Source organism: Aquila chrysaetos, chromosome 15, assembly GCF_900496995.4.
Source record: "Aquila chrysaetos chrysaetos chromosome 15, bAquChr1.4, whole genome shotgun sequence".
NCBI lineage: Eukaryota > Metazoa > Chordata > Aves > Accipitriformes > Accipitridae > Aquila > Aquila chrysaetos.
In genome coordinates this window covers 3152666-3167654 of record NC_044018.1, presented here as the reverse complement: position 1 = coordinate 3167654, position 14989 = coordinate 3152666, and the positions used below count along the sequence as shown (strand labels likewise).

General features: G+C 43.3%; 1 protein-coding gene across 1 annotated transcript in view; it reads left to right on the top strand.

Moving 5' to 3' along the window:
• The first annotated feature begins 416 nt into the window (after positions 1 to 416).
• The window catches only part of RP1L1 (RP1 like 1), a 45039-nt gene continuing 30466 nt past the window's right edge, over positions 417 to 14989 (top strand). Inside the window, exon 1 of the mRNA XM_030038051.1 lies at positions 417 to 696. The gene's annotated coding sequence lies outside the window, so the exon portion shown is untranslated. The remainder of the gene's footprint in view (positions 697 to 14989) is intronic.

Here is a 14989-nt window from a genome sequence, read left to right as displayed (position 1 = left end):
TGTTATTAACGAGTTTTTTTCCAGGCTGGGAGGGACCTTTGCAATCATTTAATTTATTTACTGCATATCACAGGCTGGAAACTTAAAACATGGGCTTTGTGATCAGAAAAGGCAAGAAAGCCTTTGCCACCAGGAGCCAGCTTTTCCCCTGCGTTCAAGCTCGTGACTCGAATACACGCGTACAGAGGAGAAGGAGGCACTGGGTCAGGCTTGTCAAGAAGCAGAGACCATGATGTGCACAGTGATGCAAATTTCTCAGTCATCAGCTCTGTATGAGGAGCAAGAAAAAAACATCTTTAAAACCTCATTAGTTAATTATCGTCACCGCAGATGGTGCCCAGCTGTAAGCTCCTTTCTGCTCATCTTAATCCCATTCCAAGTGGCTACCCGAGGCAGAAAAGCCCATTTGGTTTTTTATCTGGAGAAGTGGTTGAGCACAGGAGCGCATGGCGGTGGGGAAAGCTGCGAGAAGGGGAGAGATGTGAAGTTTTAGGAAGGGAGGTGGGGGCCCATCCCACTGTGTAGGTAGCGAGTGAGCAGAAGTGTTCTATCTGTCGTCTGTAGGGCTTAGAAATGCAAACCAGGGAGATTTCTCTGCCTGGCTTTTGATCTCCGCTGTGAGCGCCCAGGGGAGGCCTGACCTGAGATGGATTATTGACCAGAGCAAAGCTATGTACCTGGATTACCTTCACTGCGGTGAGTTGAATCTGCCTCTCTCTGTCCTTCTATGCACTTGTGAATCAATACAGGGAGAAGGAGCAGCAAGGGAGATGCTGGACCAATGGAGAGCAGGCGGCAGCAGGAGGTCAGATGTTAGTATTGATTGTCTTTTTCAGTAGCTCTGTTGTCCTTTTTTCTTACATCTTTTGTTTCTTACTAGGGACGTGGGATGTGATTGATGTTCACGTGGCAGAAATAGGTGCCCATGATAAATACGAGTTGTACTTATGAGGAAAGGTGCTGATGTGATCACACCATAGTTGGTGGCTGTATTTTGCTCTGTTGACCAATGCAGGTGTTATCCCTGGAAGACTTCCAAAGGCTGGTTTTGTGTTTTCCTGGGAGGCTTTGCAGTGGGCTCTGGGTCCATCCTTACTGGGGCATTTCCCAAGCAAACAGGTATCCTTTCTGATCAGGGCTGGATTCTAGTTTTCCTGATATAACTTGATGTGACCACTTAATGTCTCTGCTGCTACTCAAGGACAGCAGGAGATTGAGTGGATCAAGCCCATAAGAAGATATGGGCTCCTGTGCACAGAGAGGGGACTCCTGTCCGTTTTAAGCAGTGCTGCCCAGGCAGGGAGCCAGGCTGGTCGCAGGCTTGCTCCAGCACTGGTCCCTGATGGAAGAGATTGTGACTTTCACCACAATCCCAGTTGGAGCCTAAACCAGAATTTCCACTCTGATTTTCTCTGTAAGATCTGAATAGCCCACAAGGCCTTCCCCCACCCCCCCGACCCCCTTATTCTTTTGTCGACAACCCCTCAGTCTCTCAAAGTAAAAGCTAAAACAGAGGCCTTGTGTTTTTTGGCTAATACAAGCCTCAGGTTGTTAACCCTTGGCAGTTCTTCAGTGAATTACTATTAAAAAAATGAATTCATTTCTTAGGCTGAAGAGAGATTCATATAGTTGATGACATAAAGGTCATTTAGATCATCAGATTTGACCCCTTGAATAGTACAGGGCACTGAATTTCATCCTGTAGCTCTTGGCCTTTCATTTATGGCCTTTATACATCGTGTTAGGAAACTCATAATGTCAGGACCGCATAGCTGTAGGGGCTGAATTAACACGGAAGGGAAGAAAAACATTGATATAAATTTACTAGGAGGTCATAGGTCAGCAGCCCATTGAGCCTTTGAAGAGAGGACCCTGGCAATACTCAGTTGCCTTTTGCTCAAAACCCACCTGGTTTCATCTGTCTGTTATGGAAGAATATTGCCTGGTGGCCGTACTCCTGATCTGGGAATTTCTGCATGTCTGTGACTCTTCTTGTAGGGTTGGGACCAAGATTTGTATTTGCTTTTGAACATCTGAAAGTACAGTGGGTTCTTGGCCTGTCCATAATCAGTAGTAATTATTGGCTGTGATGGTGATTGATTCGTATTTATCTTCTACATCTTCTACTCCCCCAAATTGCTCCTTATAGCAACTGAGGGCACAAGATAATATTTCCATCTCTTGCTGGGTTTTTTTTTGTTTTGTTTTTTTCCCCTGCTTCACTGGATCTCGCTCAGCTCTCCTTTGAAGCTTTTACAGGTTTTTTTTCCTCATCTCTTTAATTTGTTTCTTTGTAATCATGGCTGTCTTCTTATTGTGCCTTAGAGAAACATGAATCATTGGCCAATATGTGAGTTTTATTGCTATCAATTGTTATTATTAATTTGTGCCCATTAATGTAAAAGAGGGACAAACTGCACATTCAAGTGTAAAATGTCGCTTATATAGCTTAGGTGGTTTTAATAGATTAAAAAAATCAGTTTGGAGAGATAACCAATGCATCTATTAATCTCTTCCCTTCACAGTGTTATTTTTTTCCCCTAAAGTCTACTCTCCCTTAAAAAAAGAAAACAACCTTTTTTTTTTTTTTTTTTCTTCCTCAGTCTAGTTTTAAATAACCTGTGAGAAGGGGCTTCCACTACTTCATTTGAGGATTATTCCAATCTAAATGACCTCACTTGCCCTTTTCTCAGTTTTATCCCATCACATCTATTTATACCCTCTTGCTCTATATTAAGCGGTTCCTCTGCACACCTGGGAAGAATTAGCACCTTAGCATTTTGACCACGTAGAGAATGAAAAACACAGGTGAAAATCAAGACCCAGGTGCAGCTAGTGCCAAAAAAGTTGTTTCAGAAAGGACTTGATTTCATCTATTTGTTTAGTGCCTACACTCACCAGCTTCCCCTCAGCCTAACTTATCTCCTGGCTTGCAGCACGCAGTCATTCCTCATTGTTCGCTTACAAGGGCTGAGAGCTCTTAACAATGGAGATCCTACTTCTTCCTTGGCTCTCGGCTCCCTCCTGCCTGCCAGCTCTTTTATTTTCCCTCGGGCATTACTTGGCCAAGCAATGTATATTTAGTACTTTCAATATTTTTTTTTTCCTTCCTCCTTCATCTAACCAACCCCTCAATCATTTTGTTGATTTTCTCCAAAACCTCTCAAAATTGTTGGCATCCTGCAGGATTATGGCTGTCCAGCGTTACCCTCCGTCTTCCTCCTCCTGCAGGGCATGGAAGTTAAGTTTGTTGCCTTACTTTCTTAGGTGTTTCCACTGACGTTGGTGCCCTGGATTGCGTGAGAAGAGTCCCGCGTGTACTTAAAGGCTTAGAGGGAGACGTGGGCTACTGAGATGGCAATGCAAATTCTTCCATGCTAGTTTCAGAGCAGCTCACCCGGAAACAATGCACTTTTGTCAGAAATTGGCTTTGTCTCTTTCTCTTTGCTTTAATGAGCTGATGTAAATCACTGTATCGGGACCAAGGAAACAAAGGTTGCGTTCCTAGTCCTGTCCCAATGGCCAAATAAGCGGTACTGAGCAAGTCACTTCATCTGTCAGTACCTCAGTTTCCCTTTTAGTCTGCCTCTTCTGTCTGATGCTCTGGGAACCGTGACTATCGCTTAGTTTTGTGTCTATACAACCCTGAGATGAAGAGAGAGCTTAAGCACTGCAGGCTCCCCAGGCTGCCTGCTTTCCACCCACCCTTTGTGCTACGTGCTGGGCTGCCCTGGGTCTCGGCATCCCCAGCACGCTTGGAAGGAGCCAGGCTTGGCTCTCTGGCGATGGCATATGCTGGACCACCTGGATGTTGCCCAGCAAAGAGAGGCTGGCTCGCGCTGCAGCACCCAGAGAGCCGAGGTGACCTCTTCGGGCACGCATGCCTGATCACAGCGTGATGGTGGGCAAGTCTGTTCCTGACAGCAAGCCTGGGCCCGCGCCGGCTGGCGGTGTGGATGTCCTACCATGTGCATTCACTGTCAGCCGTCTCAGCAGCAGCCTCGGAGCACTGTTGGAATCCAAAGGAGCAATAAATCTGTAGAAATGATACCTGCTTACTCAACAGACCCGATGCACATCCCGGAGCCAGACTGTGCCAGTTCTACTCCTTGAACAAACATGTGTTTCTAGACTTTGTTAGCGCGGTGCAGTCAGTAAAGCTGTGAGAGTGAGAACTGGATTTTTTGCTGCCTTATGGAGACATACATATGGGTGCCAGTTCATCTCTAGCTGCTGTGCTGGGTTGCACTGGGTGGCACTGGGAATGACAGAAGAGCAGAGCATGTTTCTCAGAGCCCAGAAAGCAATAAGGCTCTGGCAGGTAATAAAAATAACCTGCAGAGTTGTAAGTTTAGAATATTTGATCTAGAGTTACTAGGAAGAAACACATTTACAGTAATTTTGGTACTAAAAGTGCACCTAAAAATAATGAGATATATCCTAAATGTAAGAGGTAACTGAGCTGCTACAGTTGGTTCAATAAATTACAACAGTTTGGTGGATTTTTTTTTTGGTCCTACTTGAGGGAACATTCACTGCTACATCACAGTTTATTTGGAATTATCCCATATAAACTGCTCACAGGTTTCTTTTGCTCAGTGGCTTGGTTTCTTCATATTTGCATTCTTTCTGCATTAGCTGACCGGGCTTAGTCACCTGGTGTCGTCCTTGTTTCTTGACTGCACAAGCCAATCTTGTGTCACTGAGATCTGGCCATGAGGTCTTGCAGGGAGGTAGTTCTGACTTGCCCTCCATGAACACCTCAGCAAGCCCATAAGCACATTTGGCAGATGCCCTTGCCATTAAAGTTCCGGCAAAGTGAACACTGAAATCAGAAAAACGTGGCACGTGGCCAATCCATGGAAAAAAATCAGTACAAATAATCCTAGGTATATTTAGCAGTACTTTTCCAGACCTATTCCCTTTTTGTTGGGGATTCATTTACCCATTTCAACATGTTATCACTTTAAGCTTCCTCAAAGGCATGCAAAGCCTCTTAATAAGTAATCTCGCTATTTCTTATCATATCTGCCTTTGAGTGAGAGACAGGACAAATGGGACAGCGTCCACGTCTGAATCCAGGTCAGGATCAGATGTAGGCTGGGAGATGGTGGTGATGAAGAGCTGAGTGATGACTGCGGTGTTATATAAGCTTTGCATTAACTCCTACGTGTTTTAGAAGATCTGTGTTTTTAGGATGGGTATGAGGCCAGGGAAGGGAGGACTACATCTCTCCCTGTGCCTTCACATGTCACCTATTACCATTGTATCTGAACACTTTCTGCTCCATGGATTGCAAGGTGTGAGCTGAATTGCCCAACCCTGGCAATCTTCAGGAGAGGCAGGAGCGAGAAAGGAGAAGGTGAAGATCTTCAGAGCTGCTGAGGGTGGTAAGGGCAAATGTAAAAGCATGGAAAAACAGAGGGAAACCACCAGATTGCAGAAGCAAAGAATTTTACAGACAGGATTTGAATAGACCTTGCATAATATTGTGAAAGCTGGTAAAGTTTATAAAGGTTGAGACAAGCTAACTCAGAAACAGATAGGTGTGTTAGCAGGAAGGGATGGCAGGAGATTTTGGAGAGATTACAGTTAAGAATCTGTAGGATTTGGCAACAACCCAGATACGAGTGTTTGGTGTGAAGGAGATGTAGGTGTTGAACGCGACAACGGAGATTGTGAGTTTGAGTGTCATACGAGCACGGGTTATTCGCAGCAAGGAGGGCTGGGGGAGGGAAGAGTTTGTGGTGAAAGATAAGGAGGTGTTCTTTTAACCACGATAAGAGTTGGCAGCCCCACGTCTGGAAAAGAGCTCAGAGGAAGAGTAAGAGAGACCCAGCAGCGGAGACTTACACCTGCTACCATGAATGTGGAGAATGATGTCACCAGCTGACATCACAGGGAGCACGAGGTGAACAGGAGAGAGAAGGAGGATGAGGAAGAAGTAGCAGGGCATTCAGAGAACATGTGGTGGGAAGGCAGCAGGTGGCCGGTCTTTCACAAAGCAGACGGAGGCTAGCGAACGTGGTGTCCGTTGCTGTGGAGGAGAGCTGGATCTCAGCTGCAGCTCAAGTAGCAGAGGGGCAGGACATGGCTTTTTTAGCTGTTTTTTTTTTAATGTCAGGTTCAAATGTGGAGTCTTTTAAAGGACCCAAACCATTCCGTTCATGAAGTTTTGAAAGTTTCATATGAAATTTCTATTTTTCTTTTTTTTTTTTTTTTTTTACAAACATTCTTTCACCTGCTTTGGAAGAGTAAAAGAAAAATGAAGGTGAAGCAAAATCTTTCATTTAATTTAAAATGGCTTTTTTACCTTCTCATCTCTGCAAAATATCAAAGGAATGCTATTTGAAGGGTCAGCCCAGGAGGAAATATGGTGCTTCTTTTTGGCTTCCCCGCCCCCCCCCCCATACCACACCCCCCACACAGTATTTCAGGTATTAATTTCTGGTAATTTTTTTCTATCCAATTTTTTAAAAAATATTTTTAAACATGTGCTTTGAAGGATCATCCAAGGAGATTCACCCACCTCCCCCTTCTTTGTTAGCAATTCAGGTATTAATTTCTGGTAATTTAGCACCTTGAGCTTCTTTTCCAGACAGTGGAGAGAAACAATAGTTTTAAGATAGAGTTCATCTGGGACATCCAGTTGAGGAGGAGATGAACACAGCCTAAAAGACACCATATCTTCCTGGGGACTCTGAAGGAGGGCTGGAGTGACTGCCTCGAGTAGTGACATTACAAACATCCACATCCAGCCTGAAGTATCCTACCCAGCTAAGCTATATTTATCCCACGGTGCCCAGGCACTGGCTGATCCTTGTCCCTGCTCCCTGGTGGCACAAGATGTCTCCAACCCTGTTTGGGGTTGAGCAGTTGTGGAGCCATCTGACCGTACTACCCCACCATAACACTTTGTTCTTCCAGAATGGCCCCAACACATTTGGGAAGAGACGTGTGTGTAGGAAATTCCGCCGCCAGCTGCGTGACAATGGTGGGTGAGAAAGCTTTGTCCCTTCTGCTCCTGTACAGTGCCCAAAAGGAGCAGGTGTTCGGCAAGCGCTAATCCCAAGAGATCTCGTGAGCTCCAGTGAGTCCTGCTGGCTCATCTGATCTAAGAATCTGGCACTGAGACTCAATAGATGGGGAAAAGAAAGAACAGTTTATTGTGTTAAAAGTGTAGGTAAGCAAAAATTGCAGAAATCACCAAATTTAGACTTTGGCCAGGGTACCAGTATTAGCAATGCTACCCTTGATGAGAGGTCAAAGTTCTGCTGACATGAATTAAAATCAAGAATAAGTAAAATTGGAAGGATGTAAATCTTGGGGGTAGAGCAAAAGTAGCGGAAAAAGCAGGATCATTAATAAATGAAAAAGGAGGACAATGATTCAAAACTGGCTGAGTTATTGAACACCGTTAAAAAAAAAATCTCTCCTAAAGAAGAAAACTATAGGAGAGTAGTTTGGACAGGATTTAAAGTGAGGAAGGAAGTCACTATAAAAAAAATATAATTGATAAAGAACAAGTAGAGGAATCCTTGAAAAAATTGGAAAGCGTACACATCAGCTTTCTGATCATGTTGGACATTAGAGAATGAATTGAGAAACTAGCTGTATCGCTTTCCAAAGGCAACTGGTGCTAACTGGAATGAATAAAGAAGTAAAGGCTGGGATAATACCCCTGATTTTTTTTTTCCCTACTACTCAAAGCCAAAATAAGAGAGTCACTCCAGGTGAGACATTGTGTCTTCTAATATAATGGAACAAATATTAAGGCAGAAATAAGTACACACCTGTATGGCACAAGAATTTAAGCAAAAGGCCAAATAAATACACAATGCCAGAGAAACTTGACTGCTTCTACTGTTTATCAGGTTATATACAGTGCTTAATTTGGCTTGGAAAATTATTTCAAAGGGTTTTAAAAGATACATTGTTGGATGAATAAAAGCTGTCCACAGATTCAGTAATAAACACATTGAAAAAGTGAGAGAGAAAGAGTATACATGTTGAAATCTGGAGGGATTTGATTTAATATCTTTTGAAAAAAATTTTTAAGAGTGCAAAAAACACATTAATGAAAATCAAAATTGATAATCATTTGGAAGGAACTGAGGGCATCAGAAAGGCAAGAGAAATGGTACAAAGGGGCCTAGAAACGTTAGAAATGGTCAGAAAAATTAGATCCATACTGGAAAAAAAGCAACTGTCATGTATCAGAGGTTGAATAATCTCAAGTAAAAGTTTTGCTGGAAACGTAAAATTGGGAAATAATGGTGGTGTAGTGGAAATTATCTTGTGCTTTCCAGTGGATGAAAACACCAGGATGTAAGTGGTTGTTTGGTTGCACATGTGGACAGCCCCACATTGACCTCGGGAGTATATGCAATGAAGTGCCTGTATGTTTGCAGAGTTGGGTGCTCTCCTGAGGAAGAAGGGTTGGCATGGGTTTGCATGGAAACTGGAAAAAAAAGTTCCAGCATCTGCAGTTGCTGGAACGTACAGCGAGTTTCTTCTACTGACATACAGCCTTTAGCTGCCAAGTCCAGATCCAGTTGTAGACCGAAACCTCTTCAAAGCTCGTGGTGACTTTCTTGGTTCATCTCTCAGTAATTGGCTCCTGGCTGTCACTTTTTAGGCATGCCTTGCCTCAGGTCCCGATTTTTGTGCATATTCCTGGTTCTTCAGCTGCTCACTCCAGTTAGCTGGTTTGCTTTCCTGGATACGGACATAATCATCTTTGCTCAGCCTCTTTCTTCATTCTCCTTTACAAACAGGAAGATGAGGAAGCTAGACTTGGATTGTCAAGGGGAGTGGGTGCATATGAGTTAACCAGCCTAGGAAATCTCAGCTGGTTGTCTGTAGAACTTCTGTGCCTGAGCTTTTATGTCCTCCTCCGTGATGGAAACAGTCCTGGAATGAGAGGTGGCAGGTGGAGGAGCCACCTTGTGTGGCTGTGTTGACATATCAAGGGACATGCATACTACAGACAGTCTTCATGAGAAGACAAAAGGACTGCTAACACCCTGCTAATCACACCATACTTAATTGTTATGATACGTGTATGTTCTTGTGATCTTTTTCCTTTCATGTAATCAATTGTGTCAATTCTAGGTTTGAATTTGGCAAGCTGCTTCAATCTTGCCATGCTGTCTCCTCCATCTGATGTGATAAATAGCACATCTGTTTATCAGTTTCCTGGCACAAACATGCAGATCAGCTTGGACATAAAACTTCAAGCCCATCTCAAAAGGAAATGCAAAGTTATTCTCCCCAGTGTTGCCAGAAATGTGAGTAAAGGGCAGTGCAGGTTACCTAAAATCCTGGATCTTTAAAACAGCAATATTCTCAGGAAATGCCTGGCTACAGCACTAGAAATACCCTCAGCAACAAAAGCATTGTCCCCAGCTTCTAGGGATATTTCGGAACTGTTGGTGGAGCTGAACTGTGTGCAGTCTGAAACACCCAGATGCCACTGTTGCTGTCAGAGCCTGTTGCAGACACGCGTGTAATCAGGGCTGTGTTGCAGAGCTGTGCTTCAATAGACCGCAGCTGGGTGTGAGGATGCGGCAGAACTGGCCTCTCTGCCTCTGGTTTCTTAAGCCTCTGTTTTCATTTTAGGAAAGGCAAATCCTACATTTCTTCAGTAAAAGAAAAACCAATCCTCTGTTAGGGCTTGTCTGCTCCCTTCAGTGGAAGAATGCTTTAATTTCACAGTGGACCGTGATTAACGGCATCCCGAGGGAGCTGTCGCAGTATGATTGTATTGAGGAACTGAGAGACCTGATTTCAGGGCGACAACAGGATACGTAGGGGAAGGAATAATGAACGGGCACCACCGTCTCCCTGTCTCTTTCTGCTCACCAAGAAAACCTAACGGATGCTCCATGTGCCGTCCATCATCTTGTTTTATTATGTTGTACTCATGTTAACTCTATCCCAGCTGAAACCAGGACACTGCACCTGTTATTTGCATGGTGAGGGTGACTCTTGGCAAAGTAACAACGTTTCTCAGCTGTATTTTATCTCATGTTGAAGGGACTCAAGTTCATAATTTAAGTCCATGAAGACGTATGTATCACCTATAGAGATATTATCTACAGAATAAATGCTTTTAAAAGTAAGGAACATTGAAAAAAACATATTTTTTAGCAATTTCAGAGGGTTTTCTTTTTCGCACCCGTGGTTGATGGCTGAAAAACTAAGTAGATAATGCATCTAGAATAGGAGGGAGATCTGCTGTAGGTGAATCTGATCCCTGAGACTAATTCTTATCCTCCAGAAAGCTGGGCTTCTTGATTACCTGGGTTAAGTGCAATGTAATCCTTTGCATTGAAGGCTGTAGCTGGAAATACAACTCGGACTGCTGTGCTTTGAAGATTGACTTCTTTCAAACTGATATGGACCCAAATAAAGAAAAAGCAATACATTCTTTCAAAAAAACCCCACCAACCCCAAAATAAAACTCCTACCAAAGCCCCCCAAAACAACAACAAAAAACCTTATCTACTAAGATCTGCCTCACATTTATAAATGAATATTTAAGTTACTTAGAAGAAGATCCAATAATCCCAAAAGGGAAGAGCTAATAATATGAAATTAATTAGAAGTGGAGCATTCTATCAGATCACAGAAAATATCTCTGAGGATGGAACAGTTCAGATTGCTACAAAGGATGTATCATATTAAACTGGCACTTAACTGGATCTTAATTACCACATAAGCCTGAGCCAAGGAGAGTGCAGACAACCTTTGGAGAAGCTGCCTTGCCTTCACTGAATCATGGAATAAACTAGGCTGGAAGGGACTTTGGAAGTTCTCTGGTCCAACCACAGACTCGTAGCCAGGCCCAGTAGATCAAGTTGCTCAGCTGAGTTTTGAATATCGCCAGGGTTGGCTCTTCCTCCACCTTTTGGGTTCCAGTCTTTGATCACCATCATGAAGAATTTTTTTGAATACCTAAATGGCATTTTGCAGGCTGCTACTTGTATCTGCCACAGCGCTTTACTATGCACTTCTGGGAAGAGTCTGGCTCTCCATAACCACGTCCTAGGTAGTTACAGGCAACGATATGAATGCCTCCAAGCCTATTCTCCAGGTTTAACAATTTTAGTGCTCTTGCCCTCCCCCTGCACATCATGTGCTCCTATTTTGTCCCATCATCTTGGTGGCCTTTGCTGGACTCACTCCAGTATGCCAGTATCTTTCTTGTACTACAGAGGGCAAACCTGGACACAGTGTCCCGGTGTGCTCTCAAAAGAGCCAAGCAGAACGGAGTTATGACTTCTCTTGGCCTGCTTAGGACACTCTTGCTAATCCATCGCAGTATGTGGGCGGTGTTCTTTGCCATGAGGGCTCACTGCTGACTCCTGTTCAACTTCTTGTCCACCGGGACCCCCCCTATCCATTTCTGCAAAGCTGCTACCAGTCAGCCTAAGCCTGTGTTGCTGCAGGGGGTTTACCGTCCCTGACACACGGTTGTCGTTTTCTTCTCCTGGGGGTCACGTCAGCTAATTTCTCCAGACTTTCAAGGTCCTTCCAAATGGCAGTGCTGCCCTCCAGCACGTCAGCTGCTCCCAACAGCTTGGTGTTACTGGGGAACTTGCTGAGGGTGCCCTCTGTCACCACCCAGGTCACTAATGAGGATTTCTGAGTAGCCATTTCTAGTGCTGCCCTGCCCCTACCATTCCAGCCCTAGGGCTCTGTGAAGAACAGCCTGCCTCATACTGTTGCTTAGAGTAAGAAACTATCCAGATCATAGGCACGGACAAGAATATAAGAGCTTGAGTAAGTGCATACTCCAAGAGAGGACTTGAGAGAAACTAATATCGTGCTTGTTTCTGCTCAGGACCCTGACTGTCCTTACCTGTACGGAATGGGACAAGGGCACAGTACAGCTTAGTAGCCGAGATAGCCATATGGTAAATTCCCAACTGAATCCCAGAAGAGAAGGGAAAGAAATAAATTATCTTAGATCCAATGAATCCAAAGCCTCCTAGACGGATACGCCCATGTTCTTCTCTGAGAACGGTAGAGGACAATGTTATAAGCTGTAGGTGCCATCAAATCCAGGTTGGTTTTAGCACAGAAGATAGAGGCTTGCATCTCCAGCATGCTTTCTAGCTTACTGGTCCAGCGGTGTGGTTCAAGGGATGGTCACAACGTCTGCGATTACCAAAGCACTGTTCCTACCAAGAGGTGGTTTTCCTTGTATTTAACACCAGCTCTGAGGAGGACCTGAGTGAAGAAGAGCACTCTGTTTTAAGCTCATTCAGCCATGGAACAGAATGACAGCGTTGGCTGTTAGAAACCTCTTTAGCAGACAATTAAAACTTCAAGTCTGACACAGAGTTTGACAATCCTTTTCAAGTAATTTAAAGTAACAAATAAATTGAGGGAAAAATATACAATCTACCTGTTTTGTTTGCAGGGAATTCTTATATAATCACAGGCAAATGGATATGCTGCCTTCCAATTCAATGCTTTTCTCTTTTATGAATCAAATGTCTCAACTTGTGTCATTTTCCATACCATACTTGGCTTGGTCAGACCATAAATACTCCTTGTTAATAAGATCACTTTGACATTTAAAAAATATTTTTCTTTCTCAAGAAGGGCACAGAGCAAACTGAAATGAGCCTTCTTAAAGAAACATGGTTAGACCTTACAAAATGATGATTCATCTTTCTTGACAGAAACTCTCACCTTTTTGGGGAAAAAAATCAAATTAAAGAATCTTGTTCATGATTTCACTAGAACACACACCTGGATTTTTCAACCAGCCACATTCTAAATGTTAATGGTGACCTGTAAATTTTTCTTATGTCTGGAAGAAATGAATTTGTAAAAATGGAAGCTACAACTACTTGTATGGGAAGAGAAAATTCCAGTAAAAGTCTGCACACTAATTTATCAACAAAAGCCATACAAAAATTGACACTAGGCGTATTCAGGTTAGAGAAAAGGCACAGATATTTACCAATAAGTGGGATTATCTATTGGAACTGTTGCCTCTGGACAGGGTAGACTCTTGATAATTTATTTAAGTCAAGTCTGGATGCTTCTCATAAAGGCCTTCCCATCTCTCAAACAGAGGTTATAGACTTGGTGCCCAATTCTTTGAGTCAAGATCTCTGTCACCACCCCTGCCTCAGCTCAGGCAATATCTGGATTCCTCTCCTTCTTCTATGTCCCCAACAGAGAGAAGGCTGCAAAACACCCTCAGAAATAAAAAGCCTAGTGTGAGGGAACAGAAGGTGAAGGCTGATGTGAAGAGACATGCTGTAGGTGTTTTGGGGGTTCCGGGGGATTTTGGCTAAGGGATGATGGAAGCCCAACCACATGGTCACATACCTTCCTCTGTGTGAAGTTTGATAGCAGAGGTTTGATAAGGTTTAGAAGTGCATGACTTGCCTGCCTGCTATGGCTTAGTCTTTTTGAGATGTCATTTTGAACTGTGATGGGAAATTGAAAAACAGGGGCCAGCCCGCCTGGCACAGTCCTTATTGAGCAGAATGCGCTCCATGAGGGGCTCAGGCATTCCCATGCATGGACTCCTACAAATTTTCCAGTAGTGCTGCTGACCTCTTATAGTAGATGCAAGCCTACAGAGAGATGACCTTGTTCTTCTGGATCCAGGATCTCACAGGAATGGTCTCTTGACCCTGAAAGGTGTGCTGTCCACAGGTGGAAAAGCAATGCTGGGTAAGAAAGACGACCATGTAGTGGCTCGAACACTAACCTTACATTTGGAAGATTCATGTTAAGGATCTGAGATGTAAAACTTGCTGAACCTATTCTTACAGGATCCCCACATCCCTGCCCTTCCAATAAAAGCCCTTTATGACTCTGGTCTCTCTGCAAGTAATTGCTTTCTAAAAAAGAAGGTGCCTAGTGCTGTAAGTGACATTGGTGCACAGGTGCAATGGCTATGCAAGTAATGAATAAATATTGCTAAAAGACAAGAATTCCAGTTCATAGAAAAGTGGGGTTTGCCACTGATTTTGTACTTGAATCCAACTGATTCATTTTTATTGTTGTGTGTCTATGTCTTCCTTGCAAAAAGGAAGTGTGAGAGAAAGCAGGAAGGCTCTTATAGGTGAATTATGAAAGAACCAGTCATTTCTTATCATTTATCATTGACAGGTTGATTGTCTGTCCTTATTTCATGCCCAAATCTCAGTGATCCAGCTGTTGAGCATTATCTGAGAATCTGACTTTGTCATCTGCAATGAACTTGAAAATATTTGGGTTAGGACTCACCAGACTTTCCTGTTAAGACAATATTTCACTGAAAAAATTGTTATGAGTCTCAGCCATCTATATCCTGAGTGACTGACTATCAACCAGCTGAGAAGTAACAAACATATACACAAATACTTAAGAGCTACCATCATCTTCACTCTAGATCCATTGATTTCCCCGGTGTTACCCAAAAGATAAATCTGATTCCAAAGTGTTGCTGATGAGCAGGTGGGTTGATGAGTTGATGAGTGGGGTGGCTCAGGAAAGTTTTCCAGATCTCTGCAGGCCTTTATGCAAGAGGAAAATATTACCTCTTTGGCCTTGACTACTGCATTCTCATTTATACTGTTATGATTTGAGGAGTGTCACTGAATCAGATTTATACCTGAGTTACATGGGCGCAAGCAAGAGAAGGATTGGGCAAACTGTGCCTAAAGCCCCAGTGGATTTGAGAGCCTTCTCCAGCAGCTTAGGTAGCTTTTCTTTCTATCCTTAGCAACACAGTCCTGATTAACCCTCCAAGCTGTGGTCAGTCATTTTGAGGACAGTTTGATTGACAGCATGTAACCTGCTAATGCTTTTCCCTGCATTGTCCAGTGCATTACATCCTGAAGGTGGTTGGTTGGCTGTGTTGGGTTTTTTTATTATTATTTTGTTGATTTATTTTTAATCTCTTGGATATTCTATAAGAAAAAGTCGTCCTGAGCAAGAGGCATGAAGTATTTCAATGTAAGTACAAAAAAAA